Source organism: Culex quinquefasciatus, chromosome 1 (genome assembly GCF_015732765.1).
Source record: "Culex quinquefasciatus strain JHB chromosome 1, VPISU_Cqui_1.0_pri_paternal, whole genome shotgun sequence".
NCBI classification, from domain to species: Eukaryota; Metazoa; Arthropoda; class Insecta; order Diptera; family Culicidae; genus Culex; species Culex quinquefasciatus.
The window spans coordinates 86,993,041-87,014,260 of record NC_051861.1 but is presented as its reverse complement, the minus strand read 5'-3'; the positions used below and the strand labels follow the sequence as shown (position 1 = coordinate 87,014,260).

Here is a 21,220-nt window from a genome sequence, read left to right as displayed (position 1 = left end):
GAAAAACACGGCAGTTGTTCATTCAGCAGAAATTCGTCACCAACGGCTCTGGAGATCAGGAGTGAAGCAGCCAAGGAAATTGCCTGGTGGAGCAGCCACCGACCGAAGAAGATGAACCAACGTTATCCGCTGGATACTTCGGCAAGAGGCGTGATACCATCGTGTGCACATCGCGAAAAACTCAGATCCGAGTTCAGGAGCGCAGCACGACATGGATTTCAACACCTTCGACGAGGAGGACAAAGGAACAGCGTTACCCGGATTTTCAACAAGCAACAAAATTTAAAGTGAAAAAAAATCTAAATTCAAAATTTAAAAATACTTTTCCAAATTTGATAAGATAAGTGAGTGTGTGTGAATGAAAACAAAATCAGCAATTCGAAAATCATTTAAATAATTCAGCATGACCAAATTAACTCATTTGACAAAAAAAAAAAAAACAAAATTCAAAATTTATTTTTTTAGTAGGTGTGTGAGTGAAAAAAAAACAAAGAAAACTATTTCAAAATTATGTAGAAAAAAATCAGTTAATCGAGTGTGTTTGAAATTGTTGTGAGGAAACATTACAATGAAATAATAGTTTGTTTGTAATAGCTAATTACAAGTCTCAATTTGTAATTCAGAATTACAAAAGTGTAATAAATGAAGATGTAATTAAGGATTACGTAATCTTTGATTACAAATATTTGTAACACTTAATTACAAAACAGCAACAACTATAATGTTTCAAACATTACCAAAGAAGCTTGAGATATTTCAACCTCGCTGAGTGACCTGTTTGGTAGTTATTTCCGATGGAAAATTTATGTGCAGTCGATACGGATCGGGACGATCCTTTCTTGGTGAGGGAGCAGTTACGGAAATTGCTTTCCGCATAATTGATCGACGCCACCAACATCGTCAGCACAGCCGACAACAGTAACCCAAACTGCGAACAAAGCTAAACTTCGTCTACCTCGCCGCGATTAAAGCAAGTAGCTCGATTAATGCTCTGCAAGCAAAACCTCAGTACCTCGTGTGTGGCTCTGGGGGACTTTTCGATCACAATAAAATCACAACGTTTTGGACAGTCAAACTGAACACTTTGGAGTAATTAATCAAGAGAAAACCACCCTTTCATAATGGACGTTTTATAACTCCTGTTATGGACCCCCATTTCTTAAAGTGGACCCGGGTCCATAATTCGATTGTGGATCCGGGTCCACTATTATTTTTTTACCAAATTTAACCGATATTTGATGTTTTGATGCATGGTGTAGGTCGTATGATAGATATAATGAATAAAAGATGGATTTTGCTCACTTTTCATCATAAACAAATATGTTATGTTAACAAATTTGGCTGTAAACAACAAAAAAAAACCTAACAAATAAATAAAGACATTTATTTCCAAAATAGATCAGAAAAAAACGTTTCAAAAACCACTGTAAACATAAAAATAATTGGAAAAAGTAATTTTGATGCATTTTTCATAACAATTACATAAATGTTTGACTGAAACTAAACAATAAATTTGTTTACAGTTGCTGATAAAACCAAGCATGTTTATTTAAATAAAATGTTTTGTTATTGATTTATCATTATAAAATATAATTTCAAACTGCAATTATGATGCTTCAGTTAAGTACAATTAACTATAGTTTTGGTGTATTATAAATTCTTACGGCATCAGTATTTTTGGTACTTTTAACATAAAAAAATAATATTTATACTCATAATTGAAAAAAATATGCGTTTAGGTTGATTACAACAAGCATTTATTGTTTGTTTAAGAGAATCATTTTCTTAAATACACGGTTTTCTTCAATTTTAAAGGTTATATTAACAGGGGTCCACTTTTGGAAAAGTTTGGATTTTCGTTGTACTATATTGGACCCCCCTAATTTTTGCTCGAAAATGAGCAGTTCTTCGTTTTATTTTAGTAAAGTTTCTTTAACTTACATTATTTTGACTTGCTGAAGTTAAATAATCAGTCAAACAAATGATTGGATAGTTAATTCAATCTTAAAATATAAATGCAGTTTTGTTGTGAAAATGCTAGTGCTAGCTGATTTCAGATATCGAACTCAAAACACTTATTTAGGTGAAAAGGACAATTCAATTTCAGTCAACATTGTTTTGAATAATGCTGAACATTCCAAATAAAAGATTTGTAGATAACAACACGCTTGAAATTGTGATTTGATTGAATTTTTCATCAAAAACCCTTCAGGGGGTTCATTATAGGAAAGGGGTCCACTAATGAATAACGTACCCTATATAGATTTTTTTTCATAAATCAGTGTTGATTCAAAAATTCATAACTTGATCAAAGATCTTTTGCACATTCTGGAAATTTCTGAAACGTTGGCAGATGGTCCCCTAAAACATATCAAAAAAATAAAAATAGTGTTTTTTTTTGCAAATCACGTTTTAGTGACAAAAAGTAAAATTTTAAATCATCATTTTTTTTAACCAGTTATCATCTTTTTTCAATGTAGTCCATATCCATACCTACAACTTTGACACCAAATCGATCAAAAAATTCCTTAAAAAGATTCAGAATCTTGAATTTTCATTTATCGTTTCTGTATGGGCAGCTGCCAAATTTGCATGGAAATTATATGGACAAACTAATGATGTAAAATGGCTTCTTTGGGCATACGGAAGGCACCAAAAAATTTCTGCCGGGTTAAAAAATTACAAAAATTAAAATAAAAAAAGACTGATTTCGTAAAGAATTGCTCACATCTGAGTTCAAAAATTAAATTACGTTAGTGTAGTAAATGTGTTTTTTTTTTAAATTATTTTTGAAGAGTTATTCTCATGTATTTCAAATGTTATGTTTAACATTTCCATGACCGTGTGTACTCTTGTTCTATCTACAAGATTGGTAGAGTCACATTTCACAACATTCAGAGCATTTTTTATATTCTCTACATGGAGAAAAAACAGTACTCAAAATCATGAACAAAGTGTTCAAATAGTTTGAATCGTTTTTCAAGACGTACAAGTTACAGATCGCGTACAGATTCCAGACAATTGCTCGCAAAACTCAACAAATCAAACAAATTTGCAACATGTCTGAGCAAGAAACCTGCACAAAACAAAACTTTTCGCAAACCACTTCGTAACGACACCAAAGAACAAAGAAAGAAACTGTCTCGCAGATAATTAAGCAAAGCAAAAGATTAAACAAGCAAAGTGCGAAACAAAAAAACGAAAAACTGTACCGAGTTATGCAGGAAAAGCAGCAGGGAAACTCAGCGGACACAAAAAAAAATCCCGGGAAAACTTGTTGCTTTAATCAGTGAAATGTGATTCCGCGTGGGTGGAAAAATCGGGTGAGGATAAAAGTTTTCCACACTGTCGGAATCCCGCGCCCACGGGGACCACCTGTGGCCACGCGGATGATGATTGTTTGCTTTAGCGGGGATTTAAGTTTTTATGTATTTTAGTGTCTCACTTTTTTTTGTCAACTTTTGTTGAAATTGTTTCTTGATTTATCGTTGAAATGCTGTAAAAGTGTGAGACTTTACTATCATTTCTCCCCCTTTCCATCCTAGACGAAACCTTTCTACTTGTAGTCGCTTTTCGATTTTCCCTAAATTGAATGAAAATTTAATTTCGTTCCTTTAATACATTTATACGGTTTATGATCCCTTCACATGGTCCTGGTTCGGCTGGTTCCTGTCTTCTTGTTCGTCGAAAATCTTCGCTTTTTGGTGCTCTCTTGCCTCTTCCATCTCACCCTCCCCAAAAAATCACTCCACAAATCCGTCACAGATCCCGGCTAAGGACTTTAGAGAGCAAAAGTAGGAGAAATGGTAGGGACTGATGGTTTCACCTTTTCGGCTTTCCCACCACCAGCTCAGGGTTCATTCAAGGATTTCGTGCGGAGCCTGTCGAGCAGATTATGTAGTCAGCTCCGATTTCCTACCCCCGTCCGAAAGCCCATTTTTGTCCCAGAACTTGGGAGACGCCTCAATTTAACTCTCAATTTTCGGAATCAGGTTACTTTGAAAATCATTAGAAATATTTGTTATGCTAAGAAAGCTTTTATAAAGCGGTTGAAGGGAATTGTAGAATTTGGAGCTATTAAAAAAAAAGTTTCAAAAAATTAAAAGAATAGGACGATTGAGGGTTAAGGATCAGACACGGCGGCTGCTGCTGGTGAGCCGGTGTCTTGCTTCTTGAAGGATTACCGCGGTGAATCGGTCGGTAAGAAACTTCCCCGGAACGATGTACTCCGGGAGTTTGTGGGGATGTTGTGTTGTACATCGATATGATGAATATGTAATCCAGCGTCATGAGCGGGGCAGGCTGTCGCGTGCCACGTTTTGGGCGAGATATTTTGGGAGCTCATGGAGACCATTGAACAAGTTCAATGAAGTTGAAAAAGAGTATTTCGTAGTATTTTCTAAAATAAGAACTGAATTCAAAACAAAAATAGTAAGATAATGCTGACTTTAAGTACTACGTGAATGTATCATCAAACCCCTTTGGAATCCTCCCAAAGGCAGGAGACCCTCGCAGTAGATTCTGGAGATTTTGAGCCGTGTCTGATCCTTAACCTGGAATCGAGTTGAATTTGGCCATTTCCCGGGAATTTTTTAACAATGCCAATAGTGCAAGTGCAACAAGTAATAAACTTGTATCTTTTCAATGAATTCAGTAACAATTATTTCATACTAATTCTATGACACTTTTTTTCCAAATCAGCAAATAAAAAATCGACTTAAAATTGTAATTTAAAATATTTACGAATCTTAATTTGCACTGAGTAATTTTTCAAAAGTTGCACACACTTGATAATAGATTTTTGTGAATAAATATGATAAACAACGATTCAAAACTACAAATGAAACTGTTTTTTTTTTTTTGAATTTTTGCCTTTCTTACTAAAGAAAGGTATAGGTGTTACTTTATGGCTAGACATCATTTTCATCTTCGTAAATATGACGATTCAGTATCGCTAAAAAAACACACTGCATCGATTTTCGATGCTCTATCGATTCACCTTGACAGAACTCGTCTCTTTCCAACCCTCGAATTTTGAGAAAATAAATTCCGTGGGGTTCGAGTGATGTCTGTGTTTCGCGAAGTCTTCGGCTCCCCTATTTTCGATTTTGATTGTTTTTAGAATTATCCATCTGTTTTCGAATGTGGCAAGACTTTTGAACGAGTTACAAAGTTTTCAAACGAAAATATGGCCAATTTTTTTCATTTTCATATCTTCTATTTTTTCTCAAAAACTGTATTTTTCAAGCTCTACAAACTGTCAAATTTTCATCGAGATTCATAATTTGGTTCTGGAGTTAGAGCCATTTGATTATCCAACCATTAGAAAAAAAATCCTTTAAAAAAGGTTGACCTTCGCCAAAATTTTTCGTTTCTAATTTTATCCAATTTTTTTTCTACATTCATAGTTCAGAGAGCATCTAAAACAAATTTGACATCTATCGGCAATCCCGATCAATTTTTAGAACGATCATCATCTTCATTTTCGTAAATAGGACAGATTCAGCATAAATTTGAATCGGAAAAATTGCAAAAAAAATCACAAATTTATCGATTTTCGACGCTTCATCGCCAAGTCGACAAGTTGTCAAGTTGAGCTTCGAATACTGGCGCGAGAATGCTGGCGCATATATTTTGTGGCTCGAGATATACTCGTTTGCAGTACACAGAAAAAAAAGTTGAATTTTGGAATGTTGAAAATTTGGAAGCGTGAATATTGCCTCTTTTTTTGAGTAATATTACATAAAAAATGTGTAACCTGATGAATATTTATTCAAAACTGATGAAAATTCATCATTTTCTGGGGTAAAATTCATCATTTTTTTAGCCACAAAATCTGTCACCATTTCCTGATGAATATTGCCATCATTTTTTTTCTGTGTAGCTCATCTATCGATGCTTCCTACAACATGTAAGAAATCGTAGTTTTTCGGTTTCTTTTGCCCTGTCCATCTGTGCATAGTTGTCCAATATTTATGCAAATCTCTAGCAATCAATCAATCAATCTAGCAGGATGTCTTTATCATAATCATCATAAGCAAATTATTTAAACACTTTGAAATTTTCTTTTGGAAACAGGTGAATTTGGATTTTTATCGTTCATATTTTATTTTTCATCGAATTTCCTTTTTAAAATTATTGCAGTCACTTAGTGTTGTACACAGCAAAAATAGTGATGGTGATATTACATCAAGAAATGGTGCGAGATTTTGTGTCAAAAACTGTCTGATTTTACATCAGGAACTGGTAATATGTTCATCAGTTTCTGTTGAATTTATCTTTTTTACACATTATTTTAGGTAAAAATACTCATAAATGTATACAATAAGTTGCGTCTTTCAATTACGAATATTATTAAAAAAAGGTCATCGTTTCAGTGAAAATTGTAGTTTTTTTCTCATTTTCTTCATTTTCTTGGTTTTGCGCGTGCACAGAAAAAAAAGTTGAATTTTGGAATGTTGAAAATTTGGTAGGTTGAATATTACCTCTTTATTTGTGTAATATTACATAAAAAATGTGTAAAAATGTGAACCTGATGAATATTCATCAAAAACTGATGAAAATTCATCATTTTCTGGGGTAAAATTTATCATTTATTTTGCCACAAAATCTGTCACCATTTCCTGATGAATATTACCATCATTTTTTTTTCTGTGTGGCTTGTCACAAAATTAGTTTTTTTTTTCAAAAAATGATGCCTCGGGAATGTATTGGTCGACATCTCGAATTTTTTACCCGAAAAATCTGATTCAAAATATATTCAGACATAGGCTCTTTGGTCAAGACACGGTCAAAACGTCATTTTCACGACTTTTTCAAGTGTTTGTCTGTGTGTTTGTTTTTTTTTCAAATTATTATTACTTGAAAGACCATCTAATCTCCTTTAATTTGCGTCCAGGACAGTTACAATCGGTTAAAGTGGCACGGAGCTACCATTTTTTTTAATAAAAAAATGTTTTTTTTTGTGAAATTTGACGAAAATAGGGATCACCGTAGCACGGTGTAGGTCACCCTAACGGACAAACAAAAAAAAAGGTGCAGGTGGTTATGTTACACATGACCAGTATGACAAAGAACTTTGCAAGATGATTGTTGAAATTTTCGATAAGAATGTCCGGTCCAAATTTCCCCATGATTCCCTTATACTTACATAAGACAACTCTTTTGTGAATAGTTTTAAGAAATAATATCAACGTCCTATCGAACTAAGGGGACGGAAATTGCAAATGGAGCTGCAATAGAAATCAAGGTGAAATCAATCGACTTTCCCTCACCACTCGAAAGTTATCAAGATGTGGAAATGTTTTTGCAAGGCTGTTGCAAGCAATTGGCGGCAAAGTAAATTTCAACAGCAAACATTAAAACTGCCCTTTCAAGGGCTCTAATTGAATTTGAAATAGTTATTCTATATTTCCAGAAACAGAATTTCGCCGCGGCACAATAAAAAGGCAATCGCAGTAATCGATTTATAACTTCCTGCGTAAAATAAGCGATTTATTTTAACTGCGTAACTTCAGATAATGGTCAGATGCATGTGCAGTATCAAAAACCATAAAGTTTGATACCCATATTGCCCTAACGCTTATGGGTCGGCAAATGTCCCCTCATCGGAACATCCGCGGCCTCCGGCCACCCGGATTGTAGCCAATACTTCCGAAATTTCAACTTTCATGTCCAGTATCAAAACCATGAAGTTTGATACCCATATTGCCTCAACTCTTATGGTTCGGGAAATGTCCCCCACCGGAACATCCCCGGGCCTCCGGATTGTGGTCACTACTGCTGAAATGTCAAATTTTATGTCCAGTATCGAAACCATAAAGTTTGATACCCATATTGCCCTAACTTATGGTTCGGCAAATGTCCCCTCATCGGAACATCCGCGGCCTCCGGCCACTCCGGATTGTGGCCAATACTTCCGAAATTTCAAATTTCATGTCCAGTATCAAAAACCATAAAGTTTGATACCCATATTGCCCCAACTCTTTGGTTCGGGAAATGTCCCCTTCGAACATCCGCGGCCGGCCACCCGGATTGCGGTCACGACTGCCGAAATGTTAAATTTCATGTCCAGTATCAAAAACCATAAACTTTATCGCAACCACAACCAACTTGACCCAAAGGGAACTGGTTCTCGATCAACACGGAGACCCCTTCTTGATGCCGTTAACCGGAGCCTTCCGGGATCAGCAGCTTGACCACATCGGTCCCTAACGTTCTTCCTGATGGCCTGCAGCGACAATCCGTCCTGTTCCTGCGACGGCCCGAGCCATTTCGGCGACCTCTCCACGTCGTTGACCGGGGGAAATTTCTGCTGTCCCTTCTGATTCTGCAACTGCCACTCGATGTTGACTCCTCGGCTGTCAGAAAATTATGAGCTTGAGTGTAGATGATTTTAGATACATCAATCTCACGTCTCTCGGAGAGGATGATCGGGAAAGGTTTGTTCAACCAATCAGCGTGATGGCCTATCTACAATCACTTAGCTTAGAACATCTAAGTAAAGTAGTTACTTAGGAAAGTCTGCAACTTACGTTTGTCATCCACAATCAACTTAGAAAACTTGCTGGGCTGATATACGTTGCTATGCAGTTGTTTGTTTACCTTTGATATGGAAACGTCAACTTACCGTAGATTTTGAAATTTTCCAAACCAAACGTCAGTTTCTAATTTGATTACTTTTCCATTGTAGAAACTCAGATTCATTTCCATTGATTCAAATTCCTAAGCTAAGTGAAATTTTCTAAGCTAAGTGATTGTAGATAGGCCATGAAGGAAAAGGAGGGGAAGTCTGCGAAGAGGGGAAATCGCCACGTAACGATTTCGCTCCGCAAAAATTGGGTTCCGATCTTTTTATTCATTCTCTTTACACATACTACACACCACCTATAGCACCAAACAGTGCGTTGCAAGTGTATTTGAGCAATTCTCTGAGATTTCGGTCATTCGATTTTTTCTGTATTTTTTAAACCGGCTGAAACTTTTTTGGTGCCTTCGGTATGCCCAAAGAAGCCATTTTGCATCATTAGTTTGTCCATATAATTTTCCATACAAATTTGGCAGCTGTCCATACAAAAATGATATGTGAAAATTCATCTGTATCTTTTGAAGGAATTTTTGATCGATTTGGTGTCTTCGGCAAAGTTGTAGGTATGGATATGGACTACACTGAAAAAAATATACACGGTAAATTTGGTGATTTTTATTTAATTTTGTCACTAAAACTTGATTTGCAAAAACACTATTTTAATTTTTTTTTTTTGATATGTTTTAGAGACATATGCCAACTTTTCAGAAATTTCAGAATGGGCAAAAATCTGACCGAGTTATGATTTTTGAATCAATACAGATTTTTCAAAAAATCGAAATATTGATCGCAAATTTTTCAACTTTTTCGATGTAAAATTGAATTTGGAATCAAAAGTACTTTAGTGAATTTTTGATAAAGTGCCCGTTTTCAAGTTATAACCAATTTTAGGTAACTTTTGAAAATATTCGCAGTTTTTTCATTTTGGTTATAAAATATTTTGAAAAGCTGAGAAAATTTCTATATTTTGCTTTATTGAACTTTGTTGATACGACCATATTTGCTGAGATATTGCCATGCAAAGGTTAAAAATGTTAAGTCTCACAAATTTTTCTAATGTCGATATCTCAGCAACTATAGGTCCGATTTACAATGTTAATATATGAAACATTGATGAAATTTTCCGATCTTTTCGAAAAAAATATTTTCAAAAATTTTAAATCAAAACTAACATTTCAAACGGGCCAAACATTCAATATAACGCCCATTTGAAATGTTAGTCTTGATTTTAAATTTTCGAAAATATTTTTTTCGAAAAGATCGGAAAATTTCACGAATGTTTCATGTATTAACATTGTAAATCGGACCTATAGTTGCTGAGATATCGACATTAGAAAATGGTGGGTTATTTGGGTGAGACTTAAAAAACATCAATTTTCCTGTTTTTTAACCTTTGCATGGCAATATCTCAGCAAATATGGGTCGTATCAACAAAGTTCAATAAAGCAAAATATAGAGAATTTTCTCAGCTTTTCAAAAATATTTTTTTCAAAGATGGGCAAACATGGGCACTAATTTTAAAAAATGAAAAACTGCGACAATTTTCAAAAAGTTACCTAGAAATGGCTATAACTTGAAAACGGTGCACTTTATCAAAAATTCACTAAAGTGCTTTTTGATTGCAAATTCAATTTTACATCGAAAAATGAAGTTGAAATTTTTTTGCGATCAATATTTCGATTTTTTTAAAAAATCTGTATTGATTCAAAAAATCATAACTCGGTCAAAGATTTTTTGCCCATTCTGGAAATTTCTGAAAAGTTGGCATTTTATGTCCTCTAAAACATATCAAAAATAAAAAATTAAAAATAGTTGTTTTTGCAAATCAAGTTTTAGTGACAAAAAGTTAAATTAAAAATCACCAAAAATTTTTTTACCGTGTATATTTTTTTCAGTGTAGTCCATATCCATACCTACAACTTTGCCGAAGACACCAAATCGATCAAAAAATTCCTTCAAAAGATACAGATTTTTGAATTTTCACATATCATTTTTGTATGGACAGCTGCCAAATTTGTATGGAAAATTATATGGACAAACTAATGATGCAAAATGGCTTCTTTGGGCATACCGAAGGCACCAAAAAAGTTTCAGCCGGATAAAAAAATACAAAAATTAAAATTAAAGAAAAAAGACCGATTCCGTAGAGAACTGCTCATTTGTAGCAAAAAAGCGACATCGACTGTGGATTTGCTCGTGTGTGTGTGTGTGTGTGTGTGTGTGTGTGTGTGTAGTAAACCACACTAAAATTGTGTTCGCGGAACCACACTAATATCGAAAATCGATTTTCCCCAAGATCGATCGGATGAGCAAACTCGTGAAGGGTAGTTGCACGGCAGAAACCAGGCGCACACAAATGAAGCTCCCCAGCCCGCGTTTGTGTGTATGCGTTGATAATTTGGTGCTCTTTCAAGCCCCAAACTTGCCACTCGATTTCCCTTCCGCACACAGAAACACTCACTACAGTACCCAACCAGATTTTAAAGAATACTCTTTCGTGTGAATTGGCCCTGAAAGGGCCATTTTAACGTCCTATGACGATGATAAAACCATGCGATGATGACACTCCAAGTTGCCGGCAATTTTCCCTCCCGCGCCTGCTCTGCCTCTCTTTCCAATTTTCAATTCTCTCCTTCCTCTCGGCGGCTCTGCTGTGCTGCTGCTGCTTCTCGATCCTCCTCGTGCAAAGCTTCGGACTCGTTTGAGCTTCAACCGGCGGCACGGCGCTCTTTATAACCTCGCTTGGCTGTGACGGCTCGACGCTTTCGAAGCAGTGGCAGAGAGCAAAATTTGCTAAGTGCTAGATACTTGAATCTGATTAATGTGTTCGGGAAAGGTTGCGCTCAACCAATCAGCGACCGGGCTTTTCCCGGTCTGAATTTTATTTTCATCTTAACTTTTGAGTACTTTAACAAAGTTTTATCAACTTTGTGAGGTAGTCTACTTGCAATTTAAGACTTCCCCTTTCGTTTGGTGGATAAAGCATGCAGATTACTTGAATTGGGTGGAAGATATAAGCGTTTAAACGATTACACAAATCGTTACACTTTCGCTTCGCGAAATTTTGGATTGGCACCCGTAGACAGTGCCCTTAGGACAAAGTTCTTTGTCAAAAATACGGGTCGAACTATTTTGGCCATGAAACCCTTAGAAAAAAAATTGAGACTGATCGAAGAACTTTTCATTCAAATTATTAAAAATATGTTGGAGCAATTTCCAAAATGAGTGCGAAAAATCAAAATATAATTCCAATACTAAAAAAATATTACTTTCAAAAAATAACCTTTAAATTTCTTGATGTGTAAATAAAAAAATAAGACTGTTTTTTAAATGAATAATACAAAATTTCTTAAACTTTTCATGAAATTTAATAACTTGAAAATGCTGTGCAAAAAAGAAGGTCTTCAACATTCAAGTTCGTGGTGCACCTCGGTTTTTGTCATTCCGAGAAAAACGCGTTTTAATGCTTGGCCTTCAATAAACAGAATAGCACGAAATGTAAACAACAACAAACACGTTTTGTTTGGTTGATCATTCTATGCATTGTCTCGAAATTCGATGGAATTTGGTTGCCGGTTTTTCGAGTTATAATGGAAAATGTTTACGGGTTTGTACGTGTGTCAAACGCGTTCTGACCTGATCGCTTTGGCCAGTTTTCGCACTTACACCATTTTCAGGGTGTGTCAAGATAGCATTGAAAGATTGAATTTTCTAACAATTCCGCACAAAATAGCGTTCATAACTCAATTTGGCCCCAAAATGCACGTGCGGTAAGATAGCACGACAGCGATGGTACACACTTAGGGAGGTATTAGACTATGACAAAAAATAATCGAAACTCGCACTTTTTGAAAGGGGGGCAGTTCGCATGCCCTTGTTTGCAGGAACGTCAAACACGAAAAAGTGCGAGTTTGTTTATTTGTTTGTCATAGTCTAATACCTGCTTTAGGCTACAACTGTAGGAAGTTTTGGGATGATATAAAAATTATTTGAGTTCAGGCAAACAAAATCACGTTTCAATAAATTATCATATGAAACAAAAAACGCATTTTTTTTATATTATTCAATATTAAAACCAGTCGGATTAAGTCGGAGTTGAGCTAAGAGTCGAGTTATTTTCACCCACAACTGTATGAGAGTTATTGTTGGAGTCGGAGTAGATTTGGGTATTTTTGAAGAGCTTGAGTCAGGGTTAATTCGAAGCCACAATTTTTTTTTAAATAAGAGTCACTTAAATAGCTAAGCTATTTCGCTTGGATTTAATCATTTTTTTATAAATTCATTAGAAAAATTTGACCTATAAACTATTGTTGACAGAATTGACAAGCAGCTTCAGGGGGGCAAATTCTTGCAGTTTTTTTTTTGGGAATGTTTCCCACTTTGCCGACTTGCAAAGCAAATCAGTGATTTTTTTATCTCAATTTGTTCAAATGTCATGATCATCTTTTGTTTGGCAATGGTTTTGGATAATTTTGTGTCAAACATGATGCTCAAAGCTCATTTCGCATTTAAAATAAAAACTTAAAATGTTGCGTAAAGTCAATCGATTTTCTAGCCACTTTTTGAGCTAGGAAAAGTGGAATTCCAATGCAAAAGCTATCCGATTTCATTTCCATCAACTCATTTTTTTCCGCTTTTTTTTATTCAAATTTAAACTCCCAAACGATGTCAACTCCACCGGAGCAAATCGCCACAGAAAGCCAACCTTTCCTCAGTTTGATGGAAGCAAAACATGAAACCAAATTAAATTGCTCATTATTTTGCGGGTAGCCCGTCTCCCGAAAACAGAACCCAACAATTTTCCTCCAATCCACCCACCTCCACAGATCATGAAAGGTCACACTTGGTGGAATTAAAAGGTGGGGGAGAGGTTTGGGGTGGAATTTAAATAAATTGTACTCTCTTTCGCTTTCTCTCTGTTATTTCGGGTGGCGATGGAGTGTGATTGTCGGGTTGAGGTTGATGAATCTATTTTCGTGTAGTTTTTTTTTCTGGGGGGATTACCTTTTTTGAGCCAGTCTGACCTGCAAAATGGAAAGTGCTGAATTGGAAATGGAATTGAGTTTTTAGAAAGTCGAACATTTGGTTGGGAAAAAATGTTGGGCAGGTTTCTAAATGGTTTCAGAATAAACTAGGAAGAATTTACGAAGCTTTGATTGATGTTTTGTGTTTATGATTATAGTTTCGACTGAATCCTTTTTTTCATAGTGGCAGGTTTCAATGGTTTCGTTTAATTCACTCTTGAAGCCTATTTATTTATGAATCTACTTTTTTGTTTGGAAAATCTGATTCAACATCATTCATAAAGAATAAAGGAAATTCCAGCATTGCGATGTGCTTTCAGATCTTTTTTACGTTATTTTTTTGTAAGCATTATTTGTGGAAGCTGTAAATCTCACCGAGGCAAGTTTATCATTTTTTTTAAATCAGCGTTATAAAATGAGATAAATGATATGTTATAGAGACCAGGAGACACTGGTTCTGAAAAATGAATAATTAAGAAATAATACAGGAAAGAAGGTAAATGAAAGAAATCAACAATTTTTTCAAGTTTTTAACCATAAAACTAGATCAAATAAAATATACATTTTTATTTTGAGAATATTATTTTCAATTTTATTAAATTGATATTTTTTTCCTCAACTTCTTGGCTTGACTCTCATTAGGAGCCCTTAAAAGGAAATCAAGCCCAACTCACACGTGCAGCTGGCTCCAGAAATGGCCACTTTGCAGAACTTCCATCCCCAGGACAGCCTTCACCACCATAAGGCAAAGAAAAAAAAAACAAAAAAAAATGAAGTCACGTGCTGTCGGTTAAATGATTCCACCGGTGGGACGTGTTCAAATTAGTGCCCTCTTGTGTAACCGTTTGCCGCCCTGGAGAGTGTCCACCGGAGGCAAGTGCCTGTCCCGGGCCAACCAACCCCGGGGAATCGGGACATCAGGACCAGGAAGAGCAGAAGCAGAAGCGTATTGCGACTAATTGTTGACCCGAGAGCTGCACTAATGTGAGGGGGTTGGAAATGCAACGTTTCGGTGAGAAGACTCGTATGTGTGTTTGTGTGTAGATTCTTGTAATGCTAATTTATAGTTTTAATAAGAGGGGTTAGCTTACCATTTAGTGTGGGTTTAGGACTACCAGTGGTCAGGCGGTAATGACTTCATCTTGGTTGAGGAGATCTGTGAAAGGAAATTAGAGAAATGTACTTATTAGTAATTGGACGTTTAAAATCAACACCGGCATTGTCTCATATTATGTTTTTATTCATCTTCTCATAACTGTTCTTAGTAACCATTACTCGATGAACTAATTAGTATCCTGCTTGGTCAAAAATTACAAGAAGTTTTGCTTCGGGACAAAAATATTCCAAAACTATTTAGTGCAAAAATAATTGCTAGGGTACTTCAAATCTATAAGGGTCGCTTTTTATTACCAAAAGAAAAAGGCTTATGAATTTATAAAAACAAGTTTTTTTTTGCAATAATCTTAAAAATATTTAAATTCATTTCTGGGTTTTGCGCGTGGCCAGTCAAAAACATAGGCTTTTTTTTCAAAAACATCATGCCTTGGGAATGTATTGGTCGACATCACGAATTTTATACCCGAAAAATCCGATAAAAAATATATTCAGACATAGGCTCTTTGGTTAAGACACGGTCAAAACGCCATTTTCGCGACTTTTTCAAGTGTTTGTTTGTTTGTTTGTTTTTATCTCAAATTATTTTTACTTGAAAGACCATCTAATCTCCTTTTATTTGCGTCCAGGACAGTTAAAATCGGTTAAAATGGCACAGAGCTACAATTTTTTAGATAAACAATTTGTTTTTTTTTGTGAAATTTGACGAAAATTGGGATCACTGTAGCACGGTGTTCTCTTTGTTTCGTCGTCCATGTCTGTCGCAGGTGACCAGGAACGGCCATGATCAACGACGATCAACATTTTCAAAACTTTTTTTTCGTAAAATCGCAATTACTCGTGATGTTTATAAGCAAATCCCTTATGCCTATTAATAATTTTTTTTGTTATTGTCTGCTCCACAATTTTGTAGAACATTGTTACACTCTAAAAAATAACCCTGCAAAGTTAGAAAAAACACGAAATTTTAAAATGAAAAATTTTGTTCTAAATGAAAAAATGACCCTTCCGGGTCAATGTAGATTCGAAATGTACATTAAATTTCCCATAAAATGACATGTTCCAAAATTTTTTACAGTCGAGTAACGGAAAATGTGAGAATTTTTAAAACGTTTTTAGTGTTTTTTCGATACGTTTTTTCATCGAATTCTGAGTACGCCATCAAATCGGGCGTCTAATTTTACATAAAAGTCCGTTTGACACCAAATTTCTATCTCATCACCGTTTCAGGCTGCAAAATATTGAAAAACACCTCTTTTTTCGCATATTCAAAAATGGAAGGGGTCGTACCGCCCCTCCGTCACGAGATATCAAAAAACGGACCTCGGATTCGTGATCACAAAAGTTACTCCTTAGGACAAAGTTTCACGCAAATCGAAGAGGGGTCGGGGCAACTGCTGTGTGAGTTGGCGGAGAATTACCCACTTTCAAAAAATAACCTTTAAATTTTGTGATGTGTAAATAAAAAAATAAGACTGTTTATTTTTTTTTTAAAAAGAATGATAAAATATTTTTTTAAGCTTTTCATGACATTCAATAACATGAAAATGCTGTGAAAAAAGAAGGTCTTGAACATTCAAGTTCTGCACGTCGCTTTTTTTGTTCCGAGAAAAACTCGTTTTAATGCTTGACCTTCAATAAACAGAATAGCACGAAATGTAAACAACAACAAACAAGTTTTGTTTGGTAGACCATTCTATTCTCGAAATTTGATGGAATTTGGTTGCCGGTTTTCCGAGTTATAATGGAAAATGTTTACGGGTTTGTACGTGTGTCAAACGCGTTCTGACCTGATCGCTGAGGCCAGTTTGCGCACTTTCATCATTTTCAGGGTGTGTCAAAATATCAAGACAAGATTGAATTTTCCTACAATGCCGCACAAAATATCGTTCATAACTCAATTTGGCCCAACGTGCACGTTCGGTAAGATAGCACGACAGCGACGGTACACACTTAAGGAGGTATTAGACTATGACAAAAAATAATCAAAACTCGCACTTTTTGAAAGGGGGGCAGTTTGCCTGCCCTTGTTTGCAGGAACGTCAAATACGAAAAAGTGCGAGTTTTTTTTATTTGTTTGTCATAGTCTAATACCTGCTTTAGGCTACAACTATAAGAAGTTTTGGGAAGATATAATAATTATTTGAGTTCAGGCAGATAGCAGAAAAATTAGTTTTCTCTTTGATCGTTTTCCTTGCTATAAAATTTGTGAAATTTACAAAAAATACCCTTGCATCTTAATAGGGTCAAAAATATAGATTTTTAGAGCAATCGCACATTTCAACATGATAAGGAGCGGCCGTGGCTGACTGGTTACGGTGTTCGCTTTGTAAGCGAATGGTCCTGGGTTCGATTCCCATCTGCTCCCAACGAGAAAGTAAAGGAAATATGAATCTTGAAATTCTGAACATGAACGAAAAATCAAAGTCGCTCGAGTCTAATTGACTACCATTTGATTCAGGCAAACAAAATGTTGAAATCGGACGAATAAGTTTGATGGAAATATTTTACAAAGCTTCTAATAATTGGATCGAAAAATTAGGGGCAATTTTTTAATGCTTCAAAATATCAAGGAAATGGTTCTTTAAGATTTTTTTGCAAATTTTGTTGGAAATTGATGGGCCACAGATCGGAAAAGATATAATACAGTTTAAACAATATTGTCAAAAATTCATTGATTGCCTAACTGTTATAATGTAAAAAGAAATAAAAAACGTTACTTAATCCACCTAGGTGATTGGGGGCTTCCTCTTCTCGGTTCATACACAAATAAATGTATTGAGAATGTACATGTATATATAGAGGCGATTCATTGATTGAGTTCTAAAATTCAACTAAATTGCTAATATTATTGTTCACAATGATAAAGCTTAATTTTCTGGGTACAATGACCCTTTGTACGACCGCAAAGGATTTAAAATGGATTTTTAAAACAATTTCAAATAATAACTTTGCGATCCTTTTTGACTGAAAGCAGAATACTTAGTATATAGTCTAGAGACTTACTAAATCGAATGCTATTCAATCCGAGTAGAAGTAAAATACGCCTATGTTCGTCGACGAAAATCCATGTAAGCAAAGCACGCGAGTTTTAACACCGTGACGGCATAGGGGGATGGCGTCACTATTTTTAGACCACGTTTTCCACTTTTTCTTATCGAAACCGACTACTTTATCGACTTCATTTTGCTGGGTGAGATAGGACGCCGTCTATTTTTAGACGATGATTCAGCACTTTTGCACTTAAAAAAACCAGATGGCAGCACGATGTAACGCCACGTCCCTATGCAGTGCTCGAACGAGTCAAAATTTCCGTAAACTCTCTCCTTCTCTCGCCTTGCATTCCGCTCTCACCTTCTACAGCTAAAGCGAAAATTTAAGAAAGGGTAAAAAGTGTATCGCTAACGGAGTCGATCGATGGCTCATGGATAGGTATCTAAGAACACATTACATATTGTCATTTCCCGAAATGACTTGACTTGTCTTGGCTTGGCGAAGACGTTTTTGAGGCTATTCTGGTCCTAATTTAGGGACGACAGAATCTTAGCATGCTGGACGCGATTCACAAAGGGAATTTTATTTCCTAAAATGACATTCGAAGCACGATGAAAAATGCTTTCGAGTGAAGTATAATAGTTCTGGGTTTTTTAGCCGGATGGGCGAACCAGCATGTGATAATGCATTGGTATCGTCAAAAATAGCAGTTTAGTGCAGATATTAGCGACTAAGCCTAATAATTCGTCGAGATATGTATCTCATTGGATTGGGTTTTGAAAAAGCTTTACAAAAATGTGCAACATGCCGAAATTTTGGTTAATTTTGGCCACGTTTTAGTCGATTTGGAGGCGGCTGAATGCAAACAGTTTTCTTAAAGTGGCTGTAACTTTGGCAAATTTCAATGGATTTTTGTCCCGTTTCAGCCGTGGATGGAGGACATTCCAGACTACCTAGTTGTGCAAAAATGAAGCAATTTTGAAAATTTTTCATCGTTTTTGTTTTTGATTTTAGTTTTGCAAATCGTTTTTCGTAAATATCTTTTGACAGGAAAGGGCTACGGGAAGATTTTCAATAGCGACTTATCGGAAGCTAAGAGGGATCGAATGCAACCGGAAGTGTCCAAATCCGTTCAGCCATTTCCGAGAAATCGCAGTGACATTTTTTGGCCAATTTTCAAGTGATTTTATAAGGCATTCCTCGGAGAGGAAGCCAAAAATGTTTTCTGTTTTAAGTTGGGTTTGAAATTTAGAAGTTTTTTTTTGCTTCCTTTCCCTTCTCGTTCTTAACCAGAGTTGAGACACCAAAGCTTTTAATAAAATTTGTTCCAGCCTAAATTTAAAACGATGAATTTATTTATTTTCGATTTAGCTAATTCGATTATATTTTAGAATGCTATTTTTAAAATAAGATTTTTTGCTAATTTTCAATTTATTTCCAATTATTTCGGCAAAAATAACTCTTTAAACAGCAATTCCTCACGAAAACAGTATGATTCGAAACCGATCGGGCTCAAAAATTTTCTGGGGAATCCTTGGCCGAAATAATTAGACCTGTATTTTTTTTTGTTTGGCCATTAGGGTGACCTACGCCGCGTTAGGATGGTCCAAAAAATGGCAATTTTCGCCGATTTTCACAAAAACAACTTGGTATCAAAAAAATTGTCATTGAAATACGCAACTATTGGTAACCGAACATGTTTAGGTCATCGCTGAAATTTTAAGGTTATCGCAGTTTTAGTGAAAAAATGAGATTTTTAGCCGATTTCGTCATTCTCCCTTTTTTGCGCGCGGCGCGTCGAAAACCCCAGTATTTTTTTTATACTATTTCCACCAAAATTTACAATTTTATTTATTGACAGGAAATTTACTTAAATTCAATTATGTCGATTGGAGCATGTTCAGGGATCCCACATCTATCATACCATGACAAAAAGTGTTTACAAACATCAACATAAAATATGTCGTGTTGTATTATTGAGGCTTGAGAAAATCAATATTTAACCGTTGAAAAAATAAATATCATAAATGATAACACTACTGGACATTTTTCAAGTTGATGTCAGTAAACGCTTTTGTTTTGTCAAGATATGATAGATTTGGGCTTCATAAACACACTTCAATCGGCAGAATTTAAGTTTGGTGATTTTTTCGGCAAAAAATAATTTTAAAATTCATGTTTAAATCCAGATTTTTTTCTGTTTTTTTTTCGTATTTTTAATACCGCTTTGAGTCAGGAATATTCAAAAATACCCAAAAAGCTAAAAATAAAATCAAAAGTTTAATGGACCTTTGAAAAATACTCCAGAAATGTTTTAGTCATCTTAAGAAACTAGCAAAAAATCAAAAAAAATCAAGGCAATTCAATTACATTTGATTCTTTTGATCAGAGCGTGTGAAGGAAGCTCAAATCTTTCACAATGCATATAAGAAAAAACACATCAACTGCTACGACTCTACATTTTGAACCACCCTACTGAACCTCCACCGGTGCAACAAGTGGCCAAGTTCCAGGGCAAAACTCCCGGGGGAAAAAAAAAGAAGAAACTTGATTGCGAGAAATCTCCTCCACGTCTTGGGTTGTGTGTTGTTTCACGGATAATTAAGCTCCGGTTTGTACCGGTAGCAGCATCGGCAGCAGGAGCTTGGCCAGAAGACGACCTCCCCCTTAAAGCTGTGGGGGTGGTGGCAAGAGTGTGGGATGATTGAATGATGATGCTCTCTGCGCTGGGTGGCGATAAGGATAATTATGCCGGGGGCCTGTCGAAAAGCTGGGCAAGCGGAAAAATGAGATTTAAAAATTAGTTTATGCGATGCGATGCGAATCTCTGTCTATCTCTGTAGGAGGAGGAGGAAAGATATTTGCCGTTTGCGTTGGCTGATGGAAATAGACGAGCCAATTAAGGCCAGGGAATTGATTGCTTAATAAACGTGCACGCAGGTATTAGGGCAGAAAAAGGATATTGTTAGTTATTGGTGTGGAAAAGTGGATTTTTTGGTGGGATCATCAATCGATTCGCTTTAAATGTGATCAACATCATTTGAGATTTTCTTAAATCTACCCTTACAAATTAGTTTGGAGAACGCAACTTAACGTTATGCTGGAGACGCATTGAATGACACTTAACCGGAAAAGATTCTTTCAGCCAGTTCTGAGAAATTCTGACAAGAGAATTTATGTCTACATTAGGATGGTGATGCATATCTTTTTAGCTTGGGTTGATTTTTCAAAAAAATGCCAATTTTTGAAGGCTATACCAATCTCCAGAGAGCTCAAAAATTTAATGTTAGTTATACCAAATCATGCGCAAGAGCTCCAGCTCCTGATATTTTCAATCAAGCTCATATTTGTGATTTGGGCTCAGTACGCTGATCGGAACAAGAGGTTGATTTAGATGTTCATTTTTTAAGTGATTTTCTTTTTCTTAATATTTTTTTTGTTTTCTTAAAAATTTCGAGAATTTTGATTTTTTCAAAATTATTTTTTTTCAAAATTTCAAAAT

General features: G+C 35.5%; 1 long non-coding RNA gene across 1 annotated transcript in view; it reads right to left on the bottom strand.

Annotated features, from left to right (window-relative positions):
- LOC119765438 overlaps positions 1-21,220 on the bottom strand; it is a 62,099-nt gene that overhangs the window by 37,132 nt on the left and 3,747 nt on the right. Inside the window, exon 2 of the long non-coding RNA XR_005276725.1 lies at positions 14,703-14,767. This is a non-coding gene — a long non-coding RNA (uncharacterized LOC119765438). The remainder of the gene's footprint in view (positions 1-14,702; positions 14,768-21,220) is intronic.